This window comes from Carassius auratus, chromosome 20 (genome assembly GCF_003368295.1).
Source record: "Carassius auratus strain Wakin chromosome 20, ASM336829v1, whole genome shotgun sequence".
Classification (NCBI taxonomy): Eukaryota; Metazoa; Chordata; class Actinopteri; order Cypriniformes; family Cyprinidae; genus Carassius; species Carassius auratus.
Genome location: NC_039262.1, coordinates 27,124,348 through 27,139,220, shown reverse-complemented (window position 1 = coordinate 27,139,220; position 14,873 = coordinate 27,124,348).

Below are 14,873 nucleotides of genomic sequence, written 5' to 3'. Positions count from 1 at the left end.
CATATTCTGCTGTTTGTCTCGAGGATTAAGAGAGTTTGTGAATGTGCAGGAAACCCTTATTAAAAACAAACAAGGGGCGTCTCTGGCTCTGTGCGTCAGTGCTTTCTCTCTATCTTTGTCTCTCTCCATTGCTCCTACACACTTAATTATGTCCTGTTGTGAATATGGTTGAGGGAGAATGACAGCTAGGAAGCACTTGATATTTATTAATATTTACTGTTTCCCTGGTAACCAGAGCATCTCAGCCCACCTTGGGACAAGATGATTAAGAAAGCCATCAAAACACACACACAATCAAACACCTGTGTCCTAATCTCATCCACACCATCACAACCAACAAATAAATCAAACAATAATTAAAACATATATTTTGGTTAACAATCATAAGCACTCATAATCCTGTAAAATAACAGTATAAATGGTTTGTATTTATTTAAAACTTCCATACTTTAAAAAAATGACTAACAGCATTGAATGGTTAATAGTTGAACCTGACACGGCATACCTGAGCATTGTTTCTGACCATGTCCACCCCTTTATGACCACCATGTCCCCATCCTCTGATGGCTACTTCCAGCAGGACAATGCACCATGTCACAAAGCTTGAATCATTTCAAATTGGTTTCTTGAACATGACAATGAGTTCACTGTACTAAAATGGCCCCCACAGTCACCAGATCTCAACCCAATAGAGCATCTTTGGGATGTGGTGGAACGGGAGCTTCGTGCCCTGGATGTGCATCCCATAAATCTCCATCAAATGCAAGATGCTATCCTATCAATATGGGCTAACATCTCTAAAGAATGCTTTCAGCACCTTGTTGAATCAATGCCACGTATAATTAAGGCAGTTCTGAAGGCGAAAGGGGGTCAAACACAATATTAGTATGGTGTTCCTAATAATCCTTTAGGTGAGTGTATATATATATATATATATATATATATATATATATTCAGTGCCAAATAAAAGGACAACACTTTTAGAGTTGACCCCACTATTTGACTATTTGATGCATAAGTATAGGAACAGTCGATTTAAGGCAGATGTAAAAGATTAAAAGCTAATTTTTAGTTGCAGATCCCTTGCATGCAATCAGAGCAGCGAGTCTACAACCTTTAGACATCAGCAGACTCTTGATCTTATGCTTTGAAAGGCTTTCCCAGGCTTTAATGCAGCCAATTCTAACTGTTGATTGTTTTGGGGAGTTTCTGTCTTTGGTCTCCTCTTCAGCTGGTGAAATTAATTAATCAGATTTAAATCTGGAGGTTGATTTGGGCAATCTAAGACTCTACATTTCTTTGCCCTGATAAAGTCCTTGACTGAACTAGCAGATTGTTTTGGGACATTGTCCTGATCTAATATGAAGTGATTTCTAATGAGTTTGGTGGCATATCTTGAATATTGGTAGAAAAGATGATTTTGTACCCTTCCAAATTCATTCTGCTACTGCCATCATACATTAAGTCATCATTAAGATGAAGAGGTCCTGTTCTAGAGACAGCAATGCATGCCCATGCCATGACACCACCTCCACCAATCTTTACAGATGAGTTTAGGATTATTAGGATCATTTGCAGTTCCCTTTTTTTCCACAACTTTGATGTCCAATCACTTAGATAAAGGTTAATCTTTTTCTGATCGGTCTATCATCTCAGTTTCAAAACTGTGAAGAATCTTCCCTTTCTATTTTTTCGTGCTTAGAGGTTTGCATCTTGCTGTGTAGCTTCTGTAATTCTGTGTCAAATTCTCCTGCGGACTGTAGATTGACAGAGCATCACCCGAGCTTTCTGGAAGTTGTTAGTGATTTTACAGAAATGTAATTTAGAGTTTATTTTCACAGCTTTTATTATTTGTATGTATTTTAGTATTTGTAACAACTACTGTTGTTTTTCTCAGCCGATCAGGTCGTCGTTGGTTGCTGGTGATGCCAGTAGTTTCCAAACTCTTGATTTCTCCATGCTCTTTGTTTTTCCTGTAGTACTAATTGACTTCCTCTTTTCTCTTAGCATCCAAATTGCTTGCTTTTATTTCAGTCGGCTTCCTCGTCTTCATCCTGGTTTGTGTGTGTCATCATCGAATGCAAGACTTACTGTAGAATGCAGAAGCAACGGATATAACTGATAAGACATATTCCTTGCTTTTAGTATCTGAAGAATTAATTCAACAGGACACAGCTGAACACTTAGAAAAATCTGTGAGGCAACTGTTCCAATACTTACGCTCACGTCAGATGAAACTCTAAAAGTGCTGATCTTCTTAGCTGGTAAAACATATTTGTTTTGAATCACCCAATAATACAATGTGACATTCTATAGTTTTGTCTCATATTCATCTTTATATAATATTTACACATTTCTTGACTCCACAGCAAACAGAACAATTTTGTCTTTACTGTTCCAATACTTATGGAGGGCACTGTATATTCATACACAGTGCCATACTGTGTGTGGTTACGTGTGAATATATTTTCTATTATATTCTACAACAAAAACAATCAGAGCGCCTTCTTATCACTAGTTCTATTTTGATTTCCGAGTATGCTATTTAGCTTATAGCCCTTTTGCATCGCCAGCGTGATTGCCGCTAATCCCGCATGCATTGCTAATTCTCTATTCTCACACCTTACCATTGCTTTAATCTTAATGAAACATGTTACCTGTTTCTGATGCAGAAAAGCTAGTTTATGCATTTACGACCTCTAGACTGGACTATAGTTATACACTGGTAGGTGGTTGTCCTGCAAGGTAGTCCAAAATGTAGTGGCTAGATTCTTTAACAGGTCAAGAAAATATGATCATATAACCAACACTGGGATCATCGGAGACTCCATCGTCCAACACGTCCGTGCTACGTTAGCTGAAGGTAAAGTGCACACCACAGGTGAGACCACTCAACATGTATCGATGAAGACATGAAAGGTTCAGTAGAGTTTTTGCTTTAAATGAATGGTTATTGTCAATGTGTAAATAACAGAAACTTCTCTTTGTTTCCAATATTTTGAATCTTTTCTGGGAGCGTCTTAGGCTTTTTTGTTGTTGTTGGTCTGCACCCCAGCAGAGTCGGAGCAGAACATCTCCAGGAAGCTACACTCCATATGACTAGTAAGCCAATTCTAAAAAAACTGCTATGATTGCTTTTGTTCTACCCATTTAAATGATAAGTACATGCGCTGTCCAATCTATTAAGACTGTGTCCGTTCCCCGAATAGTGAGGTCAAAATAAAATTTTAATGTAGGATCTAGAAAGAATCTTATCGTGATTAAACCAGAAACATGTAAAGTAATTTTAAATAAAATGTTTTAAGTAAAAGTAAAATTTAAGTAAAATTTTAAAGTTTGGGCTCATAAACATCAGGTCACTCACACCCAAAGCTGTTATTGTAAATTAAATGAACACAGATAATAGTTTTGAATACTCTGCTTGACTGAAACCTGGCTAAAACCAAATGATTATTTTGGTCTAAATGAGTCTACTCCACCAAACTACTGTTATAAACATGAGCCCCGTCAGAATACCCAGAAAATAGGATTACAGGTTTAACTCATTAGAAATACTGCTGCTTAATGTTACACTGTCAGATATGCATAAGAAATCTAATGTATCTCTTGCTCTGGTTAACAGGGCCGTATACAGAATTCCTAAAATAATTTGCAGATTTCCTCTCAGACCTTTTGGTAAATGTTGATAAAGCGCTAATTTTCAGAGATTTTAACATTCACATTGATAATACAAATTATGCACTATGACTTGCATTTTCTGTCCTAATAAATTATTTTGGAATCAAGCAAAGATTCCACAGGACATGGAGGATTTTACTAAAGAACAATGCTCATTTTAACTGTTCAGAACACATCGCGAGGCTCAGTGTCTTTCCAGATTTTGGAAAATAGTGTTAATTCATCAGGTTTTTTTTTTTTTCTTTGTGTTTGCTCAATTCAGTTATGCAAATTACAGCTATAGTAAACAGTCACTTCTGGACATCAACAAAAGGTGTTCCAACATAGTTTTAGATCACACTTTAGACTTCAGCGAACTCACACCGGAGCTACAGAGATCACCGCAGACAAGCGGATCACTCATACCGACCGAAAGTTTTCGGTGTCAGTGTCGAGATCGTAAACAAAGATGGGGAAAATATGGAGGGCTGCTTGCTAAGGTTAGGCTAAACCCACATCTACCAGCTCTGCCCAGCATCTTCCTTGCCAATGTATGGTCTCTGATAAACAAGATGGATGAACTAAAGATCTGGACCCTCACATAGAAATGGCTTATGGACTGCAATGTTATGTTCTTCACTGAAACATGGCTCTGAAATGATATCCCTAACAGCGTGGTGCATATGGTTGGATGCTCTTTCTTCAGGGCTGACAGAGTAGCAGCAACCTCTGGTAAAAACAAGGGTGGTGGAGTATGCATTTATGTTAACAAATCATGGTGTAAAGACTCTGTCATTGTTGATACCTACTGCTCTGCTGATCTGCAGTTCCTGATTATCAAGTGCAGGCCATTCTACCTACCACGTGAGCTTACTTGCATTGTTGCTGCTGCAGTTTATGTACCTCCGGACGCTAATGCTTATGTGGCTATGAAAAAACGTTGGGCTGCTGTTAGCAAATTACAAACCTAGCTTCCGGATGGAGCTTTATATATATATATATATATATATATGTATGCCACAGGGACAATAAAGTTGATATGATTACCAACCTTTTGGTAAGATGTAAAGTTTTTCCAGAGATTGCTTTATGTAAGGAGAAAATGTTAACCTGTGTGACATATGTTACATTGGATAATATGCAATAAACAAAGATTATGAATCACATTCAATAGCACTTTCACCTAAAAGTCACATTTGCAGATCTGCTGCTCTGCGACATTAACTCAAAGATTCACCTCGACATGGCTTTACAGAGGATGAATAATAATGATGTTTCAGCAGAAGATAAATATACACAGTAAGAGCATACAGAGTGAAGCCGTGATGGCGGGAGGAGAATAAGCTGTACCTTATAGCCGCTGCTGATGTCGTTACCCCAGTGGTTGGGCACACATTTGTCACATCTCTCTCCCACAGTGTTGGATGGACAGATACACTGACCTGTGTTAGTGTCACAGTTATTTCCCACATGGGCACACTGGCATGCTGCGAGACAGACAGAAACAGAGAGCAGGTTAATTGCGGAGCACAGCTGAGCACCTGTTCTAAATGTCAGCGCCTGTTCCCCTCTCTGCTGTGGTAATATCAGTGTGATAGTGTGACAGAAGACACTCCGGCTGGAAGGAGATGGGCAAATTTACAAACTATCCCAAAAGAGAATTGCATTATTCTTAATTAAATGAACATTGAAGATGAAAACTGTAGCGCTTACAGGTCAGGCTTGTTGACATCCACATTTAGGAAATAGGCTGGGATCTAAAAGCCATTACCTAATATCTGATTGGTTGGTGCACAACCTTTTGCTCTTCCATTGATCAAGCGGTTACATGTTTCACTTGCATCTGTTATGCTTCATTTACAGTAGTGAACTCAATTTCAGCTGTGAAGCAGCTCTACAGAAGACTATCATGTCATTACTCAGCTTGATTCAGTTCAAACAATCCGATAGTGTTACTCCAGTTCAATAATGTTGCAGAATATTATTAAGTTAAAATAGAAAGAGAATAGGGGCATTAAAATGAATGTGGATAGAGGCTTAGATCATCTGATAAGGATACATGTGGTATCTTATATGTGGTAAAACTGAGCATAGTTTTAGATATAGGGACATGTTGGCTCTTTAGTGAACTGTATCTTTAAAGCTGGAATTACTGATATATTGTTTGTACAAATAAAAATCCAAATGCATGGGAGGACCTGGACTGAATTACAGAGGGACAGGGGTTCAGAGGTGAATTCGTATGTGTTCAGCCACCTTCCTGAAAGCTAAAGTGTCCAGGAGCGCGGTGGTCACACTTCTGTCCAGTCACACCAGGTTGACAGCGACACTGACCATGCTCGTCACAATCAAACGACTTCGATCCGAATGAACTGCAGTGGCATGGGATGCAGCCTTGAGCACTCTGATATGTAAGCCAGACTGGAGAGACAGTGAGGAGACAGTGAGGAGGGAGAAATAAGGTGATTTTCAGAGTGATGGCTGCTATACTGTGTGGCACTTTCCACAAATATGGTGCAAGTACTTTTAGAAAGCAATGAAGATCCCATATTTTTAGAGCGAGAACTATTACATAGTTTACAGAAACCCAGGTGTATCAATTGAATCTCCACAGATTGTAGTTCAACCATTAAACCCTCAATCTGTTATAAGAATCAAAAGTATTATAATTAAATCAATATATTAACAACTACAAACCACCACTGGTTCCAGACTGGAAATCCTCAGGATTAATTTAGGCTAAATTAAATTAATGGTGGGGATTGTTGATTTATCCATTCTGGTATATTAAATAAATAAATAAATGCAACTTACTGTATAATATAATAAACAAACAAACAGAACTATTTAATTTAATGATTACTGCTACAAAATGAAATCAGACCAAATGGGAATTAAAACTCTTCAAAAGTGGATTTACTAAATGTGACAAATGTTGCCATCAAGTATCTAGAACTGGAAAATAAAACAAAACCTCTCATATAATATTTGGCTTCACCTGCTGACAAGAATAGAGGTTTCTCATGTGTAGGTGGCGATTAACCTTTAGAAAAAGAACAAAAAAACTGACTTTATTCAGAGCATCAAGCTCGTTTTTTGCACCTAACCGTGAAATGTGCTTTGTTTAGTCATGCAAACAGTGCAGTATCTTGTGCATATATGTTAAACCTCCATCAATTTTGTTTAGTGACTCAAACACCATCATAAACCAGCCCAGATCACAGCACTGAACAGCCATGCAGATATTACAGATAAAACCAAACCAGAACTGTGCCACTGCCTCTGTCTCCAGTCTGTACTTTTGTCCCCCTTACCATCACTTGACTGTAAAGACATTTTGAGAGGTAAACTGACAAGAATTTCATTTTAATGATCAAAAATGATCATGCAGTGATGATAAAGCTGCACACGCCATGTGTATGTGTAGTCACTGTGGCAGCCATTGCTGTGGGTGATTGACACCCATCTGTCTGCTAGGAACAGGTGCACTGTCACCGTAGCAACCAATGAGAAACAGCCCTGGCACAGACTGTCAGTGGCATCCCATGGATGCCAGATATATGAAGACACACACACACACACACACATACACAAACATCCCATCATGCAAAGCTGTGAGCCAAAGTGACAAAACTCTCCTTCAAGAGAACTCATAACCATGCCTGGCGCTTTTTAGAAAACACTAAAGCATAAAGCATGCTTTCATCTTGCTTTCCGTGCATGACAGTCATAAACTGTCTTAAGCACTACTTAACTAATGTTACATTTAAATGTATAATTAAAAGCCAAAGCAGACTGTTTACATTATGTTTCATCCATCTTAAAGCCAAATGCTGTCTTTTTGAATTATGTACTGTATATATGTTTTGGCTTTCATTAACAAATAACTGTACACAAGTTAAAATGCACATGGATTTGTTCTTGATCTTCAGTTAAAGCAATAAATAGAGAAATCTAAATTTTACTGATCTTTTGACATGTAAGATGTGACTGTAATATAAAAACATACTGTACATTTTATTCAACTCGTGTAGATAACAGTTATTCCATATGCAAAGATGTTACCCATGGGCATTTAGCAGTGGGAATTTATTCTATAACCCCTGAACCTAACCATTTATTTCCAATTATGACTGCTTTTGATGTAAAAATCCTACCAACACTGTAAGTTCACTTCCAGGAATATTACAAATATTGTGAATGCAGTGCATGAGCCCTTTAAAGCAAAAAGTGTCATTATCGAAACCAGATGAAACACAATAAACATCTTTATGAAGAAGCCCAGATCAGGCTTTGACATGCTCATGCGGTTGCTGTGAAATAAGAAAGACACATTGTAAGGTCACTTAGCAACTCAGTTTCTAATAATAAGAATAATCAGATCTAAGGCCAGCAGGAGTCAAGCACATATGAAGTTGTTGATTACAGTTTGTGAATGAAAATGTTTAAACAGGTTTTATGCAAAAATATTTTTATGCAGTGGCTGTAAAGCAGACAAAGCAAATTGAGAAATTGAATTGAAAAATCCAAATTGAGATTTATACATCATCTGAAATCTGAATAAATAATATCTCCATTGATGTATGGTTTGTTAGGAGGACAATATTTGGCTGAGATACAACTTTTTATAAACCTGAAATCTGAGGCTGCAAAAAAAAAAAAAAAAAAAAAAAAAAAAAAATGACCTTTCACTAGTTCACGCTTACATATAATTAGCTGAGGTATGGTATGCGTATTTGGCGTGCTGTCCGGGGAAGGGCTCCGAGCTCGGGAATGGCCCGAACCTAGAGTACCCCCCTTCCCCGTCTATTTATAAAGTGAACACAAAGTGAGGAGATGGGGTGGAGGAGGGATGCTGATAAACCGTCAATGGATAGAGGTAAGTCAGCAATATTTATACTATGGGATTGATTACTTGATTATGGTCCACCTGTGTTGATTAGGCTAAGTATCTCACGCGCTCCTCCCGAATCTTATTAATAAAATTTAATTTCACTAGTTCACGCTTACATATAATTAGCTGAGGTATGGTGTGCGTATTTGGCGTGCTGTCCGGGGAAGGGCTCAGAGCTCGGGAATGGCCCGAACCTAGAGTACCCCCCAAAAAAACAAATGTACAAGAGGACAGCCGCCAGTTTAAAGAATGCCCCCCCAAAAAAGCATAGAGTACTGGCGGGGGCTGATTTGGTTTCCTGAGAAGTCGTCTCGTTGGCAGGCTGGAAGGGCCTACGTACTCCGGAGGGAGCGACTTGGGCGTTGGGAGAGTAGGCCCTACCAGCTGCAGCTAGTGAACTACGTAGTTGTTGGCGCCCGGTCAACTGGAGCTTGTGGCGTTGGAGGATGAGGAGGAGCAGCGTGGTTGTGGTGCCCGACCGGGAGGACCCGAGTTGCCTCGACCTGAATAGGTCACGGTGTCAGTGTACGGGCCCTACTGGCTGATAGCCCCTGCTATTCAGTGTGTGAAGGGCCTAATGCTGACCAAGAGGGCCCGTGAAAGCCTCCGACAGGAGATTGAGACTCAGGATGTCTGGGTCCTATCGGTTTGGCAGATAACAAGCTTTGGACTGGCCAACAAGGAGGACTCTGGCGACATCCGAAGGGAGATCCCGACTCACGGCATCGGATGGATGAGACTCACTTGCGGCCAGCAAGCATAGGCCTGACCGGGAGAACTCTCGCCAAACGTCTGAAGGGAGCACATGCATCAGACGGGTAAGCCTCGCCGGATAGGGAGAGTGGAAAGGAAAACCCGACTGGGAGGACTCTCGTGGCATCTGATGGGGCATTAAACTCAGAACATCGAAACGGGCAAGCCTCGCCAGGCGGGGGTTAAAAGATGTGAGGGTAGCTGAGGGTAGCTGAGAGTTGTTGTTTGTTTTTGTTTTTTTGCAGGATTTGGCGAGAGGTCGAGACTCGTAGCGTCGGACGGTTAAGCCTCGCCTTCCGTCAAATGGAAAGGTAAGTTGCGTGGCCGAGAGGCTCTTACCGACGTCCGAAGAGAGCACACGCATCAAACGGGTTAAGTCTTGCCGACCGTAGAGTGGAAATGTAAAGGAAGTCTGTCCAGGAGGCTCTCGCCGGCGTCCGAAAGGAGCATGTGCATCGAACGGGTAAGCCTTGCTGACCATAAAAAAGGAAAAGGTAAGGTTGTCTAACCGGGAGGCTCTTGCCGGCGTCCGAAGGGAGCACACGCATCGAACGGGTAAGCCTCTCCGGATGTGGGACAGAAAAGATAACGATAGGTGGCCAGGAGGCTCTTGCCAGCATCCAACGTCCTGTTCCCCATAAACAACTGGGTGAGCCTCGCAGGCTGTAGGATGGAAAATGTAAGTTTGTGTGGTCGTTATGCTCTCGTCGGCTTCTTATGGGAGTTTGCTACTCACGGCAAGAGATGGGTAAGCCTTGACGACCGTAGAAAGGAAGGAGGGTTTATTTGTGTTTGGTACTTGCGGCATCGAATGGCTTGCTTGTAGGTTTTTGTGATCTAAACCACGTGGAATGGTCGTGGTTGGCTGGCCAGGAGGCTCTCGCCAGCATCCAATGGGAGCACTCGCATCAAACAGGTGAGCCTCGCTGGCCAAGGATTGAAAAGGTCAGGTTGTCTAGCCGGGAGGCTCTGACCAACGTCCGATAGGAGCTTAGCCTCAGGAATCGAACGGGTAAACCTCTCTGGCTGAAGGACGGAAAAGGTTGTCCAGCCAGGAGGCTCTTACCTTCGTCCGACAGGAGCTTAGCTCCCGGAATCGAATGGTTAAGCCTCGCTGGCCAAAGGACAGAAAAAGATAAGGTTATCTAGCCGGGAAGCTCTCACCTACATCTAATGGGAGCCCTGACTCCATGCATTGGATGGGTAAACCTCTCCGTACGTAAGACAGAATGGCAAAAGGGTAGCCGGGGGCTTTCACCTACGTCCGAAGGGAGTGTGAGCTCCTGGCAACGAACGGGTAAGCCTTGCTGGCCGCAGAATGGAAAAGGTGAGGTTGTCTGGCCGGGAGGCTATGGCCGGCATCCGGTGTTTTTTTATTTTAATTTTATTTTTTTCATTTATTTATTTACTTATTAAATTTGCGACACCAGATGGGTAGTCTCTCCAGCCATCGGATGGAAAATTGAGATTGTTTTATCTGCGAAGCACCCGTTGGTGTTCGGCAAAAGCGTAACTTGCGGTATTGGATGGGTACATCTTGCCATCGGAGGGAGAATTTGTTTTAGCTCTGATGTACTCGTTGGTGTTCGATAGGTAAGTGTCGCTGACTGACTGACTTTTTTTTTTTTTTTTGGGTTAATCAGACTTTTTAATCGGTTAAGCGTCGCTGGTGGTCGGATGGAAAGTCCAAGATTGCTTAAGCGGGAAAGCATCTGACAGGAGATTAATACTCGCGATGTCATACGAGTAAGCTTTGCTGATAGTTGAGCGGAGAAGGCAAAGGTTGGCTCAACCGGGAGCACTCTTGCAGTGCCTGGCAGGGAGTTCGATACTAAGGATGATTTGGTTGATGATTTGTTTGTTTACGAGGGTAGACGCTGTGAGGCTTACTTGAATAATTGTTTTGCAAATCCAATAAGCTGCTTCCGATAATGAGTCCGAAAAATCTTGGTGCAGACATTGTATTCTAAATTAAGCGTGCAAAAATAAATTGGATTTCCTGTGCCAGTGTACCCGAACTAGGTGCCATTTATCGGCGATGTGGTCGTGGTCGAATCGTCATATTGTCAGCACGTGAGATCGATGGTAGATATCAACAATGTAATCGTGCATAGGTGGAGTAAGAGAAAAATTCTTTATACTTGTCTGAGCTTACTATTTGCCATTTTAACCATGCAGGTGCACGAAAAGAGCCTAATTAATCACCAATAATCGAAAAATATACTTTCGGACGTACTGATAAACTGTCATTAAATATAAAAAAACTATATTTAAAACTGCTAGTTCATGTAGTCGGCACTACTGTCATCTCGCTTGTCCTGTGAATTTTTTTTTTTTTAAATGATAGTAGATTCCATTTAAAGTCCAACGATTTAACCCTAATATAGACGTAAACGAATACCTTAAATATAAGGTATTCAAAAACCGGTAAGTTCATATATTTGGAGTGAGTTCAGTTGAAACGATGCCTTGGTCATACGCGCTCCGGACCACATGCCTCATGATGGGACCGACGCGCCGTCCCTGAAACTAGAATGAGATGCATTCTAATGTAACTGTGGCATTAAACTCCGTTAGTGAGAGCTCCTTTAAAATATGGCACGTATTGGATTACCTATTACAGTACGATGGAATACCTTATATCTGCAAATGATGTATGGGGAAGTCGTGGCCTAATGGTTAGAGAGTCGGACTCCCAATCGAAAGGTTGTGAGTTTGAGTCCCGGGCTGGCAGGAATTGTGGGTGGGGGGAGTGTATGTACAGTTCTCTCTCCACCTTCAATACCACGACTTAGGTGCCCTTGAGCAAGGCATTGAACCCCCAAATGCTCCCCGGGCGCCGCAGCATAAATGAATGCCCACTGCTCCGGGTGTGTGTTCACAGTGTGTGTGTGTTCACTGCTCTGAGTGTGTGCACTTCGGATGGGTTAAATGCAGAGCACAAATTCTGAGTATGGGTCACCATACTTGGCTGAATGTCACGTCACTTTCACATGTATGTCTATTTGTGGATGGAGACTTCTTTGCCACCTACAGGCTCATATCATCCTTTGAGATGGGATAACGGAATGGTTACGGGATACGGGATACGGGAAAGGCTCCTGCGGGATGCAGACACTGCTGCAGCAGTGAGGAGGTATAGGAATGGCTCCTGCGGGAGCAGACACTGCTGTGGCAGTGGAGAGATACGGGAAAGGCTCCTGTGGGAGCAGACACTGCTGCCGCAGTGGGGAGGTATAGGAAAGGCTCCTGCGGGAGCAGACACTACGCGGCAGTGAGGAGGTACAGGAAAGGCTGCTTGCTTCAGCTGCTGTAGATGTGGGCTGTGGGAAGAGTAAAAAAGAGTTAGTAACATTTGATGGGGCAAGCTAAAAATGAATGGGTAGCCTACTGTGTTACCAGCTTAGCAATTGGTTGCCTGATTTGACAATTCCTCAAGCCTTGTCCACATTATTATGTTATGTTGGAAAAGCATCTTTCCCTCTCATTTGGCCTCCAGGCTCTTTAGACGATCTCCCGAGTGGATACGTTTGGAACGCTGTTTTCACGTTGTAGTATGGACTGTGGAAACAGAGGCCTTTGGAAACTATGAAGCATGTTTAGTCTTGTAAGACGTTGTACCGAAAGACATGATTATAGCAGTAACGTTAACCAGTCACCCCCCATTTTTGGCATGGAGACAGAAATTACATACCCAAAATAAAGATGTTTCTGCTCATGATTCTTTTTGACTAGATACATGATCAACATTTGTCCACGAGCTAACACTTCGACATTTACCGTTCAGGAATAGGAATAGTTTTCCTGACATAATTACTAAATAACTGTCACTGAAATTATGTTTTATCTAAATATTGGTCAAATATCAAAGCCAAAGTATTTCAATTGATGCACGGTTTATCCAGACCAAGTCAAAGAGTGTTGTTTAAAGTGCTGTGAAAGTGAAACGATAATAAACTGGGGCTATTGGCGATGTTTGCAAGCAAATGGGTTAATAGCAGTTATGTGCTATTCGTTTCCAAGTGGTTTCTAAAGATATTTACTTGCCAGTTTTTTCGTATTACGGTCCGTAAAAGGCGACAGTAATTTTACTCGCACTTGCTATCCTGCGTCAAAACACGAGGGCAGATGCGTTTTAGATTAATTTTGAGTGATCACGCCGGTGAATGGTGAAATAGGTCCCTAAATGATTTGGTCCTACCAGAAAACTTGCATGGGAATTAGAATTTAAAATTAAATTAAGCATTTAGCAGACGCTTTTATCCAGAGACTTACAAGCATTTTTTTTTTCATGGAACTTATGTCTGTATCATTTCAGTGAGGTTTAAACGTGCGCGGTAAGGCTAATGTAATGCCTTGGCTTCGTGGTTAAAAGTGGCATCATCATCCGACGGAACGTTTGTATCTGTAGTCCAAATCTATGCGCAATCCACACTCCAAATCAGCAGGTTTCGGTAATGCACCTTTACGCTAACAAAACCGCCATAATACACTAGTAGAATAAGACGGAACTGCATCATGACATCGTTTAACAAACTTTAGCCGCGAATCTGCTTTAAGATGCAACACTTTGGATGCCAACTGCCGTAAAAACCCAATGAAGAAAAAGAAGAACCTGTTTTTAGCGTCTTCGCCTGAAAATGTACTGGTTAACGTCGCGCGGTCTGTGCCGCTAGAGGAAGTGCCAAATTGCCACTCGGCCGGAACGCGGGGGTGAAAGGCTGAGCCGCGGTGAGAACTGGGGTTCGGCCCAGGCTGGTTGGATTCTTTCTGCTTCAATCCAGTACTCGAGGAGAGCTCGGTCTCGGGTGGTACGATCGTTGTGTCGAGCGAGGCGATCTCGGAGCTTGCACGGTCTATTTGGCCACGACGTGTGGCTTGGCGAGGAGAGCAGCTGTCGCGATGACACTTAATGCTGCTCAACGGCCGTGTTTGGCTGGGTAGAAATGATCTCGGGTCCGGCAAAAGCAGCAGGTCTTATAAATCCCCTGTGTAGCTCTCTTTGTTGATACAAAAATTTGGTCTGTGATAAGGTGACAGACGAAGCGAACCAGCATGCTGATAAGCCGTCAATGGATAGAGGTAAGTAAGTCAGCGATATTTATACTATGGGATTGATTACTTGATTATAGTCCACCTGTGTTGATTAGGCTAAGTATCTGACGCGCTCCTCCCGAATCTTATTAATAAAATTTAATTTAATATTGTCCAAATTAAGTTCTTAGCAATGCATATTACTAAACAAAAAAATATGTTTTTATATTTTTACGGTAGGAAATGTACAATATATCTTTACAAAAGATCTTTACTATCCTAATGATTTTTGGCATAAAAGAAAAATCTATAATTTTGATCCATACAATGTATTGTTATATACCATATACCATACATATAAACATATATACCAGTGCTACTTATGACTGATTTTGTGCTCCAGGGTCACATAGATTATATAACAGAAATAAAATGTTTGCAAAGAACAATTCATAAAATTGCAACAACTAAATTGCAGTAAGGACCTATGTATATAATATTTCTAGTTTTTATTAATATTTTCAATTAGCTGTTA